We start from the raw sequence: 17,749 nt of genomic DNA, 5'->3' as shown, positions 1-17,749 counted from the left end.
GGAAAAACAAAATGCTGTCGAGTCCAATACTGAGATACAGGCTATTAGACTAGACGGGATTCAAGTTCGTAACGTGGAGATGTTAGCAGCTCTGGAGAGTGTGAAAATCGATATGTCCCCTGGGCCAGATGGGATTTATCCTAGGATTCTCTGAGAAGCTAGGAAGGAGTTTACGCAACCATCTGTTTGGATTTTTACATCGCCATTGTCTACAGGAATAGTGCCAGAAGACTGGAGGACAGCAAATGTGGCCCTTTGTTCAAGAAATGGAGAACAGACAACCTGGTAATTATATACATGTCTTACTTTGGTTGTGAGTAAAGTGTTGGAAAGGATTATAAGAGACAGGATTGACCATCATCTAGAAAGAAATCATTTGATTAGGAATAGACAACAAGGTTTTGTGAAAGGCATGTCATGCCTCACAAATATTAGCGAGTTCATTGAGAAGGTGACCAAACAGGTGGATGAGGGTAAAGTGAGGTATGTGGATTTCAGTGAAGCGTTTGATAAGGTCCCTCATGGTAGGCTATTGAAGAAAATAAAGAGAGTGTGGTGTTGGAAAAGCTGAACAGATAAGGCAGCGTCCAAGATGCATGCAAGTTGATGTTTCTCTTGTTATCCTTTCATCAGAAATCAGTTTTCTGGTCTGCAGCATCTGCAGTCTTCATTTCCTCCTCGCTCCTCGGATATTGCCTGACCCGCTGTGCTTTTCCAGCGCCACAATCTCGACTCTGATCTCAAGCATCTGCAGTCTTTACTTTCTCCCAGAAAATATGGAGACGTGGAATTGTGAGTGATTTAGCGTTTGGATCACAAATCCGCTAGCTGAAAGCAGACAGAAGGTGATAGTTGATGGGGAATGTTCATCCTGGAGTTTAGTTGCTAGGGGTATACTGCAAGGATCTGCTTTGGAGTGACTCCTGTTTGTCCTTTTGAAAATGACCTTAATGAGGGTATAGAAGGATGAGTTAGTAAATTTATGGTTGACAGTAAGGTCGGTGGATCTGTCGGCAGTGCTGAAGGATGTTGTAGGCACTGAGCTGTAATGTTCTATGTGCATAGACCTACAATGGGCTAAGTAGCTTTCTTCTGTGATGTAACGATTCTGAGGTACTCTGGCCCACAATAAAAGTTTTAGGTGCCTGGAGAGACAAGCTGGTCCAGTAAAGGACACGCACTGCACAGTCATCCATCATCTCTTCCTGTTTTCTGATATACAGCGGCCTCAAAATATCAGTCCAAACAAAATAGATTGATTCAAATTCACGCATTCAGGAGGACGTTCACCCGAGGGGATTGTCATCAGGGGATTCAATGAATAATAAGATTTCAGAATAACACAAAAAAAGCAATATCACAGCAGCATAATAATTGGCAGCAGAGTAAAACTTACAGTTCCAAATATTTCCAAGTTCAGCATTGTGTTCAGTTTTGGTCACCTTGCTGTAGGAAGGATGGTATTAAACTGGAACTTTACAAGGATGTTGCCAGGACTCAAGGGTCTGAGTCATAGGGAGAGGTTGGATAAGCAGGGACATATCTCTTCAGAGCACAGGAGAGTGAGAGGGGCATGAAGTGCTTCAAGAAGCGAGTCATGGCCCATATTAGTTCCAGTCTCCCAGCCTGCCTCGATCCCCTACAATTTTCCTACCAGTGGAATGGGTCCATAGCGGGTGCCATATCCCTGGAACATCTGGACAACAAGGACATCCACGTCAGATTCCTGCTCATTGACTATAGGTTCACCTTCAACACGATTATTCCCTTCAGAATAATCACAAAACTCCCTGACCTTAGTCTTGGCTCCGCCCTCTGAATTTGGATCCTCATCTTTCTGACCTACAGTACACAATCATTGAAAATAGGTAAGGGTGTCTCTTCCATGATAACATTCTACACTGAAATCCCAAAGGATGTGTCCTCAGCCCCCTACTATACCCCTGTACACCCACGACTCTATTGCCAAATTTTGAACGAATGCCATCTACGTGTTCACTGATGACACCATCGTAGTAGGACGTGTATGTAATGATGGCAAGTCAAAATACAGAACGGAAATAGAGGACTTTGTGATGTGCTGCATTGAGACCATACTCTAATTCAACGTCGGCAGAACTAACCAATTGATCAATGACTTCAGAAAGAAATCAGGAGAACATGCCCCCATCTGCATCAATGGAACTGAAGTTGAAAGAGTGGAAAGCATTAAGTTGCTTGGAGTGACGATAACTGACTACCCATGTAGATGTGACAGCCGAGATGGCACAACAACGCCTCTTCTTTCTCTGGCAGCTCAGGATATTTGACATGTCCACAAGGACCCTCACCAATTTCTACAAATGCACCACTGACAGCAAAGTATCTGGGTGCATAATGCCCTGGTGTGGCCATAGCCTTGTCCAGGACAGTAAGAGAAATGACAGAAGGTTGTGTGCACAGCCCATGCCATCACGGAAACCAACGTCCTATCCATTGTCTCCATTTACACAGCTCACTGCCGCGGAACGGCTGACAACATTACCAAAGACACATCGTACCCTGGATCTCCTACAATCTCTTCCACCATGCAGGCAATACAGAAGCTTGAACACACAAACCAGCGGCTCATAAACAGCATCTTCCCAGCCCATTATTACGCTAAGGAATGGACTCTCTAACTTCAAATAATGCTGAACTTGCTCACACTGATGTTGCCTATTGCATGCCCTTTCTGGTGTAGCCTTTATGCCTCAGTCTAAGTTTTTCCTTTACCCTATGATCTGTATGTCCTTGCTTATTGTCGGAGCGAGATTCCCCAGCTAGGGACAAAGACTCTGGAGGCAGACAGGACACAGGTACGGAATGGACTTTAATTCAAGCAAAACATGGTTAATGCTGGGAGAATACCAAAGGATCTTCCTCGAATTTGGCTTTGACATGAGAAGACAATCGTTTCCTTAATCTTTAGCTCAGATCAGAAGGCAAATTAATGACACATTTCGATTTTGCAATAAAAAGACAGTATTTTTATGTTTTGCGTTGCAATGATTGAACATAACTTTGTCAGTGTACCCTCCACTCCCCTTATGCAGAACCAATCTTGTAAAACAACTGATCAATGATGGACACTCCCAGGGACAGCCCGAGGATCTTATTTGTTTCGGATGTTTAACGATTTTTGTTATCTCTAGGCCTTGGGATCTTTCTATAATGTATTCCAAAGTTCGGGGCTGTGCTCTTTTTAGTCATGCCCCTCATTGTTTATTTTGAAGGATTGCATAAATTCTATTCTCCATTGGGCAGGCTACCACTTCTCACATTTTACATTGAAAAGTTGATTCTGATACAAAATTCGTAATATTATAATTATTTCTACTGTTAACCTTTCTCTTAGCGAATTAGACAAGACATGCCAGGCATCTCTTTAAGGTTTTATAATTATGTTGAAATCTGTGTCCATGATTATCAACCAAATATTTAACTAGAACTTTTTACGATTGTAAACAGTTTCAAAGGCCCAGCTCGCTTCTGAAAGATACCTTGAGTTGTTGTTTTTGAGGATGAAAAGAATCCTTACTGAGATCAGAATAAGTTACCTTTTGTAGTGATTCTCCAGAGTTTTTGTGCTACAATTTCATTATTCCATCTGTGTTCTGTTACAAATCATCAATTTTCCGCAACAAGAACCTTCTTTATCACTATGTTAGCATGTTTCAGAATCTTGCGAATCAGATTATCCATTCTTTGGCCTTGGAATTATTTCCTTCTCAAAGTCACTTTTTTCACGAATGCTGAAGCAATCTATTTTAATGTCTGGCTATTTTGTGGCTTTTCAAAAACAGACAACTGAAGTAGACTTGTAAATTTTGGCCATTTCATGTCTCTAAAAAAAGGCAACTCCAACTCTCACTATCCCTGCCCCTGGGGAAGCAGTTTCCTTCCAGCTCTAACTCTGACATCTCCCTGGCAATGTGGAAAATGACTCAGCTATGTCCAGTTCCTAAACGGGGAATAATTACAATCTGACCAATTACAATCCCCTCGGTCTCATCACGATAGTCAAATTGGGAGTTCTTTTTGACAGAGCTGTCAAGCAGCACAGACATAACTTGCTCAGTGTGGTTTCAAATAGGTCCCCATGTGGAGATGATGCTGTTTTGGAAAAGTCACTGGATTAATAATACAGACCAGGCTAATGCTCTGGCAGCTGGTGGAAGTTAAAAGCAATTAATAAAATATCGAGACCTTGAAGTCAATGTCGATTGTAAACAACAATTTTCTTTTCCAATGTACTTTCAGGAAGTGAATCTCCTGTGCTTTCCTGGTCTGGCCTAAATGTGACACCAAACACACAGACATGTGATAAACACTTGAATGGTCTCTGAAAAGGCCAAGAAAGACACTCTATTGTATCAAACTGCTCCGAGGTCTTCAAGGATAAAACCGGACAGAACACCCAGCCTCAGTATGGAAAAGGGAACGGGAAACACAGTCATGTTGAGCCGGCAGAGACCCCCTTCTTAACATCTGCGAACTTGTGACAACATTTACAGAGTTTTCCCACAGACGGTACAGAAACATCGGAAATGGAATAGTCCATACAGCACATTGAGCCAGCCCCATTCTAGTTAATGTCTGAACATCTCCTCAATTCACTTTCCCCACACACTGTACACATCCATTAATGTGATTAACCTTGTGAAGCTATAAAATAGAAACTGCGGTAGTCCCTTTGATCTGTCGAATTTGCTGTCCAGTTCAATATAATGATGACTGAACATTTATTTCTACACCATACTCCTGCTCTCACCACCACCCCTTCGGTGTCTAGACATCCTTAATAGTCTTTAATGCCTTGTCTTCCACAGCCTTATGTGAGAGAGAATTCCCAGGTTCACCAGTCTCTGAATGCAGATAATTATTCTTATCTAAATGCAATGTGACCTGTCTGTACCTAGTACTGTGGCTCCTTGTTTTAGAAGTCCCAGCCAGGGGAATTATCATCACTGTTTCCAATCTATCTAACCCTGTCAGTGTTTTATATATTCCTCTGAGATCTCCACTCATTTTCCTCAACCCCATGGGATACAGGCTCAGTCACCCCAAACTCTGCTCCCACAAAAAGTCTGTCATCCCAGAGATCAGTCTGGTCATCCTTCGCTAATCTCCCTCAATGTCAGGTTTGTCCTTTATTAGGTACGGAGACCAAAACTGCACACAACACTGCACAATGTTCGAGTTGAGGTCTCACCAAGGCTTGTAAAGCTGCACTGAGACACCCTTACTCCTGGACTGAAGTCCACCTGAAATGAGGGTCGACACCCGATTTATCTTCCTGACTGCTTTCTGCTCCTGCAATATTGCTTCAGTGACTGGTGTACAAGGGAGATCCCAGATCCTTTTCAATGTTACAGCTCCCCACATGATGGGTCTGCGTAAACTGGTCTCTGGGCCAATGTATTTCCAGTATTAGCTTCTGTCTTCAGAACTCACTGCCCTGCATGGAAATCAGAGGTCTGTCCAAACAATAATAGAAGAAAAGTGTCTTCATAGATCGACATTTCTCAACCACTCCCTTTTTAAATGGTTGGCTGGCATTTTAGTGTTCCCCAACAAAATAGACAACATCACATCTATCCACACTGCTCTTCATCTGCCACAAATTTAATCATTCACTCCATTTGTTTCAATCGCCTTGAAGATTTTTTCACATCATCCTCAATTTTCAAAATCCTAGTTCCGTCAGCAGACTTGGAAACTTTGCATTTGATTCCCTCAACGAGATGTTTGTGATGTATTGTGAAAATCTGGCGCCCCAGCACCAATTATTGCAATGCCTCATGAGCCTTCCAAACTGTAAACCATCCATTTATTCCTACTCATTGTTTCCTGTCAACACTCCCATTTTAACACCATGTTCATATATTACCCCCATCCCAATTGCATTTACTTTGCACACTAGGCTTGGGACTTTATTACAATTCTTGCTGAAAATCCAAGTTCAATGCCTCTATTATTTTTTTCTGTAATTAATCCACCAGTCAGTTTCTCAAATATCTTTCCCATTTCATCAATGTGTGTTGATTTTTTTTTTCTATGCCCGTTATTTTCGGTTCCAATAAGTTCACCAAATTATTTTATTTACTAATTTCATTCAACATAATTTCCTCCTCAGACTCCTATTGCTGGGAAGGCTTTGTTGATGTATTTTTCTGTGAAGACAGAAGTGAAGTAGTTGTGTCATGTTTCTCTGTTCTCCATTCTCCATTTCCTGTTTTCAGACTGTAAGGAAGCTGAAACTTTGACTAAAATGAACAGCTGTTGTCTATTCACCTTGTCCATGCCCCTTGTAATCTTAAACCTGAATTACTTACCAACTCAACTTCCTCTGCTCCAAATAAATAACTCGAGCTTACCCAGCATCTCTCCACAGCTCATATGTTCCATCCCAGGGAACATCCTCGTGAATCTCCTCTGCACCTCATCCAGAGCAATCACATCCTTCCTGTAATGTGGCTCCCAGAACTGCACACAATATTTCATTTGTCCTAACCAAAGTGCCATATAAAATTCGTATAACCTTTGGGTCAATGAATAAATGCTTTCTCTACAATCATGCTGAACTCATCAATTATCACTTCCAGTCACATTCAGAAATGTGTGGAGAGGCACCCTCTGAGCTTCCTAGTGAGGTGCCATTCTTTGAGTCCTCCCCTGTCTGGTTCCTTCTTCCGAAGTGTATCAACTCATATTTATCAGGGTTACATTCCATCTGCCATTGATCTGACCATCTGACCATTCCATCTGTATATTCCTGTATCATAAGACCTCCCTCCTCACTGCCATCCACCCGGCCAATCTTTGTGTCAAACACAAACTTACTTCTCACACTCCTCCTACCCAATTCACATTCACATCACTTATGAATACTACAAATAATAAGGGGCACAGCATTGATCTCTGCGGTACACCAGGGGAAATTGGGTTCCAGTCACAAAAATAGCCTTCTACCATGAAGTTGAGTTTGGATGCAACTTGATAAGTCACTAATAGGCCCTACATGTTCCCTGGTTGTTCTGTTCCACTTGATATACGTGAAGAATATCTGGGGATTCTCCTTTATCTTGCCCTGCCAACAGGCTTCCATGCCCCTGTGTTAGTCAGTCCCCTCCGAGGGAAGAATTTCTGCCTTATTACGGCCTTAAATGGCATATCCCTTATCCTGTCATTATTTGCCTTAAATATAGAGTAGACAGCTAGAGAAACATCCTGTTTATTTCCACCTCATCACATGTATCATAGATTTTTGAAATTTCACTGCGATCACCTCTCATACGTTGAAACTGGAGAGGTCACAACACAACTCTCTCCATCAGAAAATCTTGTCATCTATGGAATTAATCTGGAGAATGTCCATTGATCAGTATAATCTTTCTTAGATTAGGTCACCAACACTGCACTCAATACCTCAGGTACACTCTCACCAACACTCTATGCAACTGCTACATGATGTCTTTCTCTCTATATTCCTATTCCCTTAAACAAAATCCAACCTAACTTTAACTTTCCAATTACACGTATTCCTCCAATTACCAATCAAACTAATTGCATTTACGAACTCACTGTGTGAGTTATAGAGTCGTAGAGATGTACAGTATGGAAACAGACCCTTTAGTCCAATCCGTCAATGTCTAGCAGATATCCCAAACCAATCTAGTCCCACCTGCCCGCACCCGGCCTATATCCCTCCAAACTCTTCCTATTCATATAACCATCCAAATGCCTTAAAATGCTGCAATTGTACCAGCCTCCACCACATCCTCTGGCAGCTCATTCCATACACGTACCACTGTCTGTGTGAAAATGTTGCCCCTTAGATCTCTTTTACATTTAGATCAGATTTCTTACAGTGTGGAACCAAATCCACACCGACCCGCTGAAGCGCAACCCACCCAGACTCATTTCCCTTCATCTAACACTATGGGCAAATTAGCATAGCCAATTGACATAACCTGCACATTTTTGGATTGTGGGAGGAAACCCACGAAGACACGGTGAAAATGTACAAACTCCACACAGAGAGTCGCCTGTGGCGGGAATTGTGAGGCAGCAGTGCGAACCACTGTGCCACCGTGCCACCCAACATCTTTCTCCTCTCACCCTGAACCTATGCCCTTTAGTTCTGGAGTCTCCCAACCCAGGGAAAAAAACTTTGTCTATTTACCCTGTCCATGCCCCTCATAATTTTGTACATCTCAAGAAATGCACCTTTCAGCCTCCGACGCTCAAGGGAAACCAGCCCCAGCCTGTACAGCCTCTCCCTTTAGCTCAAATCCTCCCACCCTGGCAACATTCTTGTAAAACTTTCCTGAACCCTTTCAAGTCTCATAACATCATTACGATAGGAAGCAGGCCAGAATTACACGCAATATTCCACCAGTGGCCTAACTCGTGTGCTATACAGCCGCAACATGACCTCCCAACTCCAATACTCTAACCAATAAAGGAAAGCATACAAAACGCCTTCTTCACTATCCTATCTACCTGCGACTCCACTTTCAAGTCGCTATGAACCTACACTCCAAGGTCTCTTTGTTCAGCAACACTTCCCAGGACCTTACCATTAAGTGCATAAGTCCTGCTAAAATTTGCTTTCTCAAAATGCAGCATCTCGCATTTGTCTGAATTAAACTCCATCTGCCACTTCTCGGCACATTGGCCCATCTGATCAAGATCCTGTTGCAATCTGTGGTAACCTTTTTCGCTGTCTACTACACCTCCAATTTTGGTGTCATCTGCAAACTTACTAACAATACCTCCTACGCTCGCAGCCAAATCATTTATGTAAATGACAAAAAAGAGAACCCAGCACTGATCCTTGTGGTACTCCACTGGTCACAGGCCTCCAGTCTGAAAATCAACCCTCCACCTCCACACTCAGTCTTCAAACTTTGAGCCAGTTTTGTATCCAATTGGCTAGTTGTCCCTGTATTCCATGAGATCTAATCTTACTAATCAGTCTCCCATGGAGAATCTTGTCGAACGCGTTCCTGAAGTCCATATCGATCACATCTACTGCTCTTCCCTCATCAATTCTCTTCGTTACTTCTTCCAAAATTCAATCAAGATTGCGAGATATGATTTCCCACGGACAAAGCCATGTTGACTATCCCTAATCAGTCTTTGTCTTTCCAAATGCATGTACATCCTGTCCTTCAGGATTCCCTCCAACAACTTGCCCACCACCGACGTCAGGCTCACTGATCTATAGTTCCCTGGCTTGTCCGTACCACCCTTCTTAAAAAGTGGCCAAACTCCAGTCTTCTACCACCTCTTCTGTGACTATCAACGGTCCAAATGTCTCAGCAAGAAGCCCAGCAATCACTTCTCTAGTTTACGACAGAGTTCTATGGTACACCTGATCAGGTCCTGGGGAAGTATCCACCTTCACCCATTTCAAGACATCCAGCACTTCCTCCTCTGTAATATGGACATTTTTCAACGTGTAACCATCTATTTGCTGATATTCTATATCGTCCACATCCGTTTCCACAGTAAATACTGATGCAAAATACTCGTTTAGTGTCTCCCCCATTTTCTTGCTGATCTTTGAGGGGCCCTATTCTCTCCCTAGTTATGATTTTGTCATTAATGTATTTGTAAAAACCCTTTGGATTCTCCTTAATTCTACTTGCTACAGCTATCTCATGTCCTCTTTTTGCCCTCCTGATTTCCCTCTTAAGTATACTCCTACTGCCTTTATATTCTTCTAAGGATTCACTCAATCGATCCTGTCTATACCTGACAAATGCTTCCTTCTTTTTATTAACCAAACCCTATAGTCATCCAGCATTCCTTATACCTACAAGCCTTTCCACTCATCCTAACAGGAACATACTTTCTCTGGATTCTTGTTATCTCATTTCTGAAGACTTCCCATTTTCCAGCCGTCCGTTTATCTGTGAATATCTGCCCCCAATCAAATTTTGCATGTTCTTGCCTAAAACCGTCAAAATTGGCCTTTCTCCAATTTTGTACTTCAACTTTTAGATCTGGCCTACCCTTTTCCATAATTACTTTAAATCTAACAGAATTATGGCAGCTGGCCCCAAAGTGCACGTCCACTGACACCTCAGTCACCTCCCTGCCTTATTTCCCTCGGGTGGGTCAAATGTTGCACCTTCTCTAGTACGTTCGTCCACATACTGAATCAGAAAATTTTCTTGGAAACACTTAACAAATTGCTCTCCATCTAGACCCTTAAGGCTATGGCAGACCCAGTCTATGTTTGGAAAGGTAAAATCTCCTACCATAATCACCCTACTTTCTTACAGATAGCTGAGATCACCTTACAAGTTTGTTTCTCAATTTCCCTCTGACTATTGGGGGGGGTCTATAATACAATCCCAATAAGGTGATCATCCCGTTCTCATTTCTCAGGTCTACCCAAATAACTTCCCTGGATGTATTTCCAGGAATATCCTCCCTCAGTACAGCTGTAATACTAACCCTAATCAAAAATGCCACTCCCCCTCCTCTCCTGCCTCCCTTTCTATCTTTCCTGTCGCATTTGTATCCTGGAACATTTAGCTGCCAGTCCTGCAAATCCCTGAGCCATGTATCTGTTTTTTGCTATGATATCCCAGTCCCATGTTCCTAACCATGCCCTGAGTTCATCTGCTTTCCCTGTTAGGACCTTGCATTTAAATAATGCAGTTTACTTTATTAGTACTACCTTATATTTCCCTGCCCTGACTGTTGGACTCGTTTCTGTTCGCAGTTGTATCAATCTCAGATTGATCTATTTCCTCACCATCTCCCTGGCCCTCTCCCTCCCCCCCCCCCCCCCCCCCCCTTACTCGATTAAACCCTCCCGAGCAGCTCAAGCAAATCTCCCTGCCAGTATATTCATCCCCTTCCAATTTAGGTGCAATCTGTCCTACTGATAGGTCCCTTCCACCCCAAAAGAGATTCCAACGATCCAAAAATGCAAATGCTTCTCCCATACACCAGCTCCACAGCTATGCATTCATCTACTCTATCCTCCTATTCCTGCTCTCACTAGCTCGCAGCGCCGGGAGTAATCCAGATATTACAACTCTCGAGAACCTCCTTTTTAAATTTCTGCCTAACACACTGCAATCTCCGTCAAGAATCTCAAAATTTTCCCTTCCTATATCGTTGGTTCCAATGTGGACAATGACCTCTTGCTGGCCCCTCTCCCCCGTGAGAATATTCTGCACCCTTTCTGAGACATCCTTGATCTTTGCACCAGGGAAGCAACGCATCATTCCGCTTTTTTTCTCTGCTGGCCACAGAAACGTCTGTCTGTTCCTCAGACTAGGGAGACTCCTAACACAATTGACCTCGTGGAATCCGTCATACCCCTTGTTGCATTAGAGCCAGTCTCAATACCAGAAACTTGCCTGTTCGTGCTATGTTCCCCTGTGAATCCATCACAGCCTACATTTTCCAAAACAGCATATTTGTTTGAAATGGGACAGCCCCAGAAGATTCCTGCACTAGTTGCTTACCTCTCTTACGTTTCTTGGAGTTAACCCATCTATGTGACTGCATCTGAGACTTTCCCCCCTTCCTATAACTGTCATCCATCACATACTGTTGCTGTTACAAATTTTTCGTTGTCTCTAACTGTCTCTCCAACCGATCCATTCGATCTGATACGATTCGCAACTGGAAGCATTTATTGCAGATATAATCCACAGTAACCCTCAAATCCTCTTTAAATTCCCACATCTGACAAGAAGTGCATATGATTCTCCTAAGGCCATTTGTGCTCCTTCACAATCTACAGACCCAGAAAAACAAAACTGTCTTATTCCTCTACAAAACACTGCCCCAGGTTAAATTAATATTTATGGCTTATATTTTATGATTAATCAAGGGACATAACTCAAAAAACATATAATTAAGGAAGAATCCATTCTACTAAATTCTGAAGACTTTCTGTAGGGCACAGTTAAAACAATTCACTTATCTGGCTGGGGACTTTGCCCAAACAGTTCCTCCAAACCAGTTGTAAATTTCACTGTTTGTTAATTTTTCTAGACGCACTCTGATATCCAGCAAAACATGAATTCAAACAGCAAAGGCAGTAACTGTGCAGGTACGCTGTCCTGTCAGTTGCTTCCCCTCACCGTGTGCTTCCTTTGTCTGTTCTTTTCCCTTTTAAAACTGCTGTTGCTTTGACTTTTTTCCCCAAAGTTCCAAACCAATGCAACAGCTTACAAAACAGAAATTGCTGCTCCTGGAATTCGGGGAAATCACCTTCGACACCTAAAATACCTCAAAAAAGGAGCAGCTGTTACAGCCAGAAATTTTTCCCCGCCCAGACTTCTGAAAATCCAAATACACTACTTCCACTGGTTGTCCGTGGCCTATGCTGCAAGAAACAACTTCAAATAATTCCGAAGTTTGTCAGGCATGATTTCTCTGTCAGAAATGCATTGTGATTCTCTGCAATTTTGCTGTTCATTTCTAAGTACCCAGTAAGACTTTTTATATAATGGATTCTAACTGTTTCCCTACATATGTCAAATTAATTGTCCTGCAGTTCTCTACATTATCTCTTCTTCCCTGTGTACAGAGATGGATCACGTTCACTACCTTCCAGTTATCTACAAGGGCTTATGGTCTTTGCAGGATCTACAGGCAAATAAAACACAGTCACTGACAGTTCAATTAATATGCTGTTTTATTTCTGGTATATTGATATGAAGTATAGCTGGCCCATCAGACTTAGCAATGATCAATCTAGCTCCATTTTCAAGTACTACCTTGTTGCTGATTTGAATTGACTTTTTGTCTTTAGTTCCACAAATCACAGGTGATGACTTGCTTTACACAGAGATTGCCTGGCGCTTCTCCATGAAGACAGATGCAAAGTAGATGGTTAGTTTCTCTGCCATTTCCTAGTTCCCCACAATGAATTGTCCTAAACCTTATACATTTCCACATTTGGCCTTACTTTTGTTTTTTTTTGTACATGGATCGTAGATTTGAGCAGTCTGTGTGTTTCCTGTTTGTTTGTATTCATGTTCTTTTTGATTTACTTAACACTTTCTTCGGCCTTATTTTCAGCAAAGTAAATCTCTCAGAATGTTCAGGTTTGCACAATATCTGGAATTCTTCTGAAGCTGCTTTCTTAGATTTAATGCAATCATTAATTTCTTACGTAAACCATCAATGAGTCACCTTCCCTTTCATTGGTGTTTGTAACTTAGTGTTATATACGTATTTTTCAGACTTTACAGTATTTCTATCACTAACAGGCAAAGTCTGTCTCACACTAAATGTTATATTGTATTTTTCCAATTCACTTGACCCTCTAGCCTTCGGGTTTCCATGATATTTGAGTGTAATGTTCAAACATTCTATATTGCTTGCAGGCGCCGTGTAAAATGCAACATATAATGTTACGATTGCCCAATAGCTTCCTCAGAGGGTGGTAAGTAATTAGTCCTTCTGACCACACAACACCACGCCCGAAATAATCTACTCTCTACTTTGGTTCAGAACATACTCTTCAGCCTACCTCATGCACACTTATGAAATGTATTTTTCACAGCATTAGCAATCATTTAGTTAACGCTGTTAAGATGCAATTTTAGATCATTCAATATTACTGCAGCACCCACGATATTTGCATATCTAATTTCCAGAGAATCGGATGCACAACAGTTTTGGTTTAGATATGTAAGGCACCAATGTTTGTTCCTCCTTGTTGTTTGCAAGATCCACGCAAATTGACACAAGAGAGATCGTAATGTGGAACAAGGAAATGGATGAGGAGCCGAAAAATTACTTGGTGTCAGTCTTCACGGTTGAAAGCACAAGTTATATCCCGAACATTGAAAAGACTTAGTGGACAGACCTGAGTATGGTGGCCATAACCTAGGAGAAGGTGCTGGGAAAACTGAATGGCCTGAAGGTAAGCAAATCACCTGGACCAGATGGACTCCACTCCAGATTTCTAAGGCAGATAGCTGATGAGACAGTGAAGGCGTTGGTTGTGATCTTTCAGGAATCTCTCAAATGAGGGAGATTCCCAGTGTACTGGAAAATCGCTAATGTGATACCCCTGTTTAAAAAAGGGAGTAAGCAAAAAACGGAACATCACAGACTGTCTAATCAAAACTTGAGCTCTGGGTAAGATCCTGGAATCCATTGTGAAGGATGAGATTTCTGAATAGTTGGATGTGGATGGTAAAGTTACCATGGTTTCATCGAGGGGAGGTCATGCCTGGAAAATCTGCTAGAAAGCCTTGAGGACGTAACGAGCAGCTTAGAACAAGGAGAGCAAATGAATGTCATCACCTGGACTTCCAGAAGGTCTTTGACAATGGCTACTGAGTAAGCCAAGGGCCCATGGTACTAGAGGCAAGGTGCTAGCATGGATAGAAATTTGGCTTTTTGGCTGGAAGCAGAGAGCGTCGATAATAGTGTCCTTCTCAGGATGACAGCCAGTCACAAGTGGTGTTCCATAAGGCTCGATGTCGGGACCACAACGTTTCATTTTATACATTAACCATCCAGATGAAGGAGCTGAAGGCATTCTTGTTAAGTTTAAAGGTGATACAAAGATAGGTATAGGGACAGGTAACGTCGAAGAGACATGGAGGCTTAAGAAGGATGTGGGTAGGTTAGGATAATGGACAAAGAAGTGGCAGATGGAGTACAAACTGGGAAATTGTGGGAACATGCACTTTGGTAGGAAGAATAAAAACATGGACTACCGAGAACATTCAGATGTCTGAAGTGCAAAGGGAATTGGGAGTTCTTCTCCAGGCCTCTCTCAATGTAAACTTGCAGATTGAGTCAGTAGTTAGCAAGGCAAATGCAGTGATGGAATTTATTTTGAAAGGATTTGAATGTAAAAACAGGGATGTACTTCTAAGGCTCTATAAGGCTCTGGTCAGACCACATGTGGAGTACTATGCGCTGTGTTGAGCCCCATGCCTCAGGAAGGATGTGCTGACCTTGGGATGGGTTCACAGCAGGTACATGAGAATGGTCCCAGGAATGAAAAGCTTAACATTTGAGAACGTTTGAAGACTCTGGGTCTGTTCTTGATGGAGTTCAGAGGGATGTGGGTGAATCTAATTGAAACATGCAGAATATTGAATGTCCTGGACAGTACGGATGGTGAGAAGACTTTCATTGATAGGAAATTCTAGGACCCAAGGATACAACCTTAGAGTAAAGGGAAATCCTTTTAGAATGGAGGTAAGGGGAAATGTCTTCAGCCAGAGAGTGGGGAACCTATGGAATTCATTTTCACAAAAGGCAGTGGAGGTCAGATAATTGAGTATATTTAAGATAGAGATAGTTTGCTTCTGGAGTATCAAAGGGATCAAGGGTTACAGGGAGAAAGCAGGAGAATGGGGTTGAGAAACTTGTCAGCATAATTGAATGGTGGATCAGACTTGATGGGCTCAATGGCCTCATTTCTGTTCCTATTTTCGATGATCTTATAGTGGTAAGCTGCAGTCTGATGCTCCCGTTCTCTTACCTTGACCCTCCTGACAGCAAAGTGTGAGATTAAAAAGTCCCTGAATCATCTTTAACAAACGTGGAGGATTCCTATTGAGGATTCATGGGAATCGCTCCACTGCTTGAAGTAAAGGAAATTCTGCCAAATCCAACTGTTCCAGGAAGAAGTCTCATACCAGCAGCTTGTTTGAGTAGAATAACGTCGGAGACAGAATAGCAGTTGGGACACATTATCTCTTTTCCATTTGATATGATTAAAAATACTATGAAACTCTGGAAACCATTTCTTATTCTTTATCGTCTTCAGACATGTGCGTTGGTGTATGTGTCTGTATGTGTGTGACTCAGTGTCTCACATTTTTCGACAAAAAGACCTTGGTTCCACTTCAAATTTGTTGTAACCAGTGGAGAAGTGGGGCTGGAAAATGAAACAGTGACCCTCCAACATTGGTCAGAGCAGGAATGAGAAATTCTCACGGGGCTGTTCAATTGGGAATTCTCTTCCCTAGAAGTTTATTCCCAAGACGCAGCTCAACATCACCACTTCCAGCGTAATTAGACATGGTCCATAAATGTCGGCCTATCAACAACACCCACATTCCATGAATAAATAAAAAATGATGAACTGTAGCAGAATTAATTGGATGGGAACAATACTGTTAGACAAATGCCTCGCGCCTTCCAGAATTGTGCTGCCTGTGTAGTTTGACTTTGTGCAGTTCCCTAATATTGTGCCTGGGTGCTTGCATTTATTCAAAGTTGAGTTTATTCAACATTTAACAGACATGTGAATGGCGTAAAATTGTGGACAGACAGAAAAGAGCTTCGCAGACAACACTCAGATCAGCCATGATCTTATTGTCTGGTCGAGCAATGACAAAGCGCCTAATGACCCACTCCTGCTCCTCAGTCCTATGTTCCTATATTCCATTCAGTCCTTAACACCACCTGAACAGGAGCAGATGGAGACAGGATATTATTGAGTCCCTCAACACTGGGTGATTTGGTGTGGGTTGGAAAATGTGATGGGAAATCCAGGCTTGATACAAAAGAGGCCTCTCACCTCTTTACAGAGTGTCTCCTCGCTGCAAATGGTGCTTCATTTGTTGGTCATGTTGTAGACCCAGATTCACTGTGAATATCGGGTCGATATCTCGCCCTGAGATCGCTCACCAGATACTCTCGCAATGTCCTCAACATTCAATAACAGCACTTCTAGGTAAATTACAACCATTCACTTTCCAATGACAGAATATGAGAGTATAAGAAACAGGAGTAGATAATTCCGATGCTCTCACCATTGTATGCAATCATGTCTGACCTACTGTTGGCATTAACTCATCTTTAGTGCCCAGTTCTTCCTCCCCTCAGCTCTCTGACAGGTTAAAACTCCATCTACCTCCTCTTTAAATACTTGCAGTGATATCGCTCCCCTAACTTTCTAGACCTGAGAATTCCTGACATTCACTACCCTCTGTGAGAAGAAAACACTCTCCACACAGACACCATCACGTATTAACATTAACAAAAGTGTTTAACTGACCTGCTTAGGTAAGAGGGATTGACCCCGATATCAAGGCAGGATTTGACTGAAGGTTTTATCCTCAGAGGCACTTAAATGTCCAGAATCATGCATCCTGAGTAAAATAAAAACTACAAGCCATGGAATTTATCACCTTCTCAGTGTGTGTAGAACATAACGAGTGATTGTCCGTCACCATCAAGTTTCAATGCAATGACCTCTTATCTCTGACAGTGCTACAGATGAACCTTCACTCACTCCTCTTTTACCATCGGCGCAGGGATTAGTCTGGTGAAATTAGTCTCTATAGCAATGAGATCATTCGTTCTAACGATAAAAAAAATCTGTCCATAATACCCCAAGTACTGTCTCAACCACACTCTCAGTGATGATCACAATAACTTCTTTCCTACACTTACGGTCTCCGTATCGTTATTATGACATAAAAACCCATTCCTTCTCTATGTACTGCCATCGATGTGGAATTTAAAAGTTCCTTAGATCTGTATGTCAGCATCAGTAAATCCAGAACCAAAGTGCCTGTGGAGATGAACATCACTATTGGGGAGAGACTCAGTAGGAAAAAATTGCACTTGAAATAGGGAATGGTCACCTACCCGAATGGAAATGTAGTGTAGAAATAAGGAAAACAGGCAGAGGAAGGGAGCTAACTTTACTTTTGTTCTTCCCTCACGGGATGTGTGCAGCCATGGTCAAGCCAGCATGTTATAC

Source organism: Chiloscyllium punctatum, chromosome 29, assembly GCF_047496795.1.
Source record: "Chiloscyllium punctatum isolate Juve2018m chromosome 29, sChiPun1.3, whole genome shotgun sequence".
Lineage (NCBI taxonomy): Eukaryota > Metazoa > Chordata > Chondrichthyes > Orectolobiformes > Hemiscylliidae > Chiloscyllium > Chiloscyllium punctatum.
Note: the sequence above shows the minus strand (reverse complement) of the source record.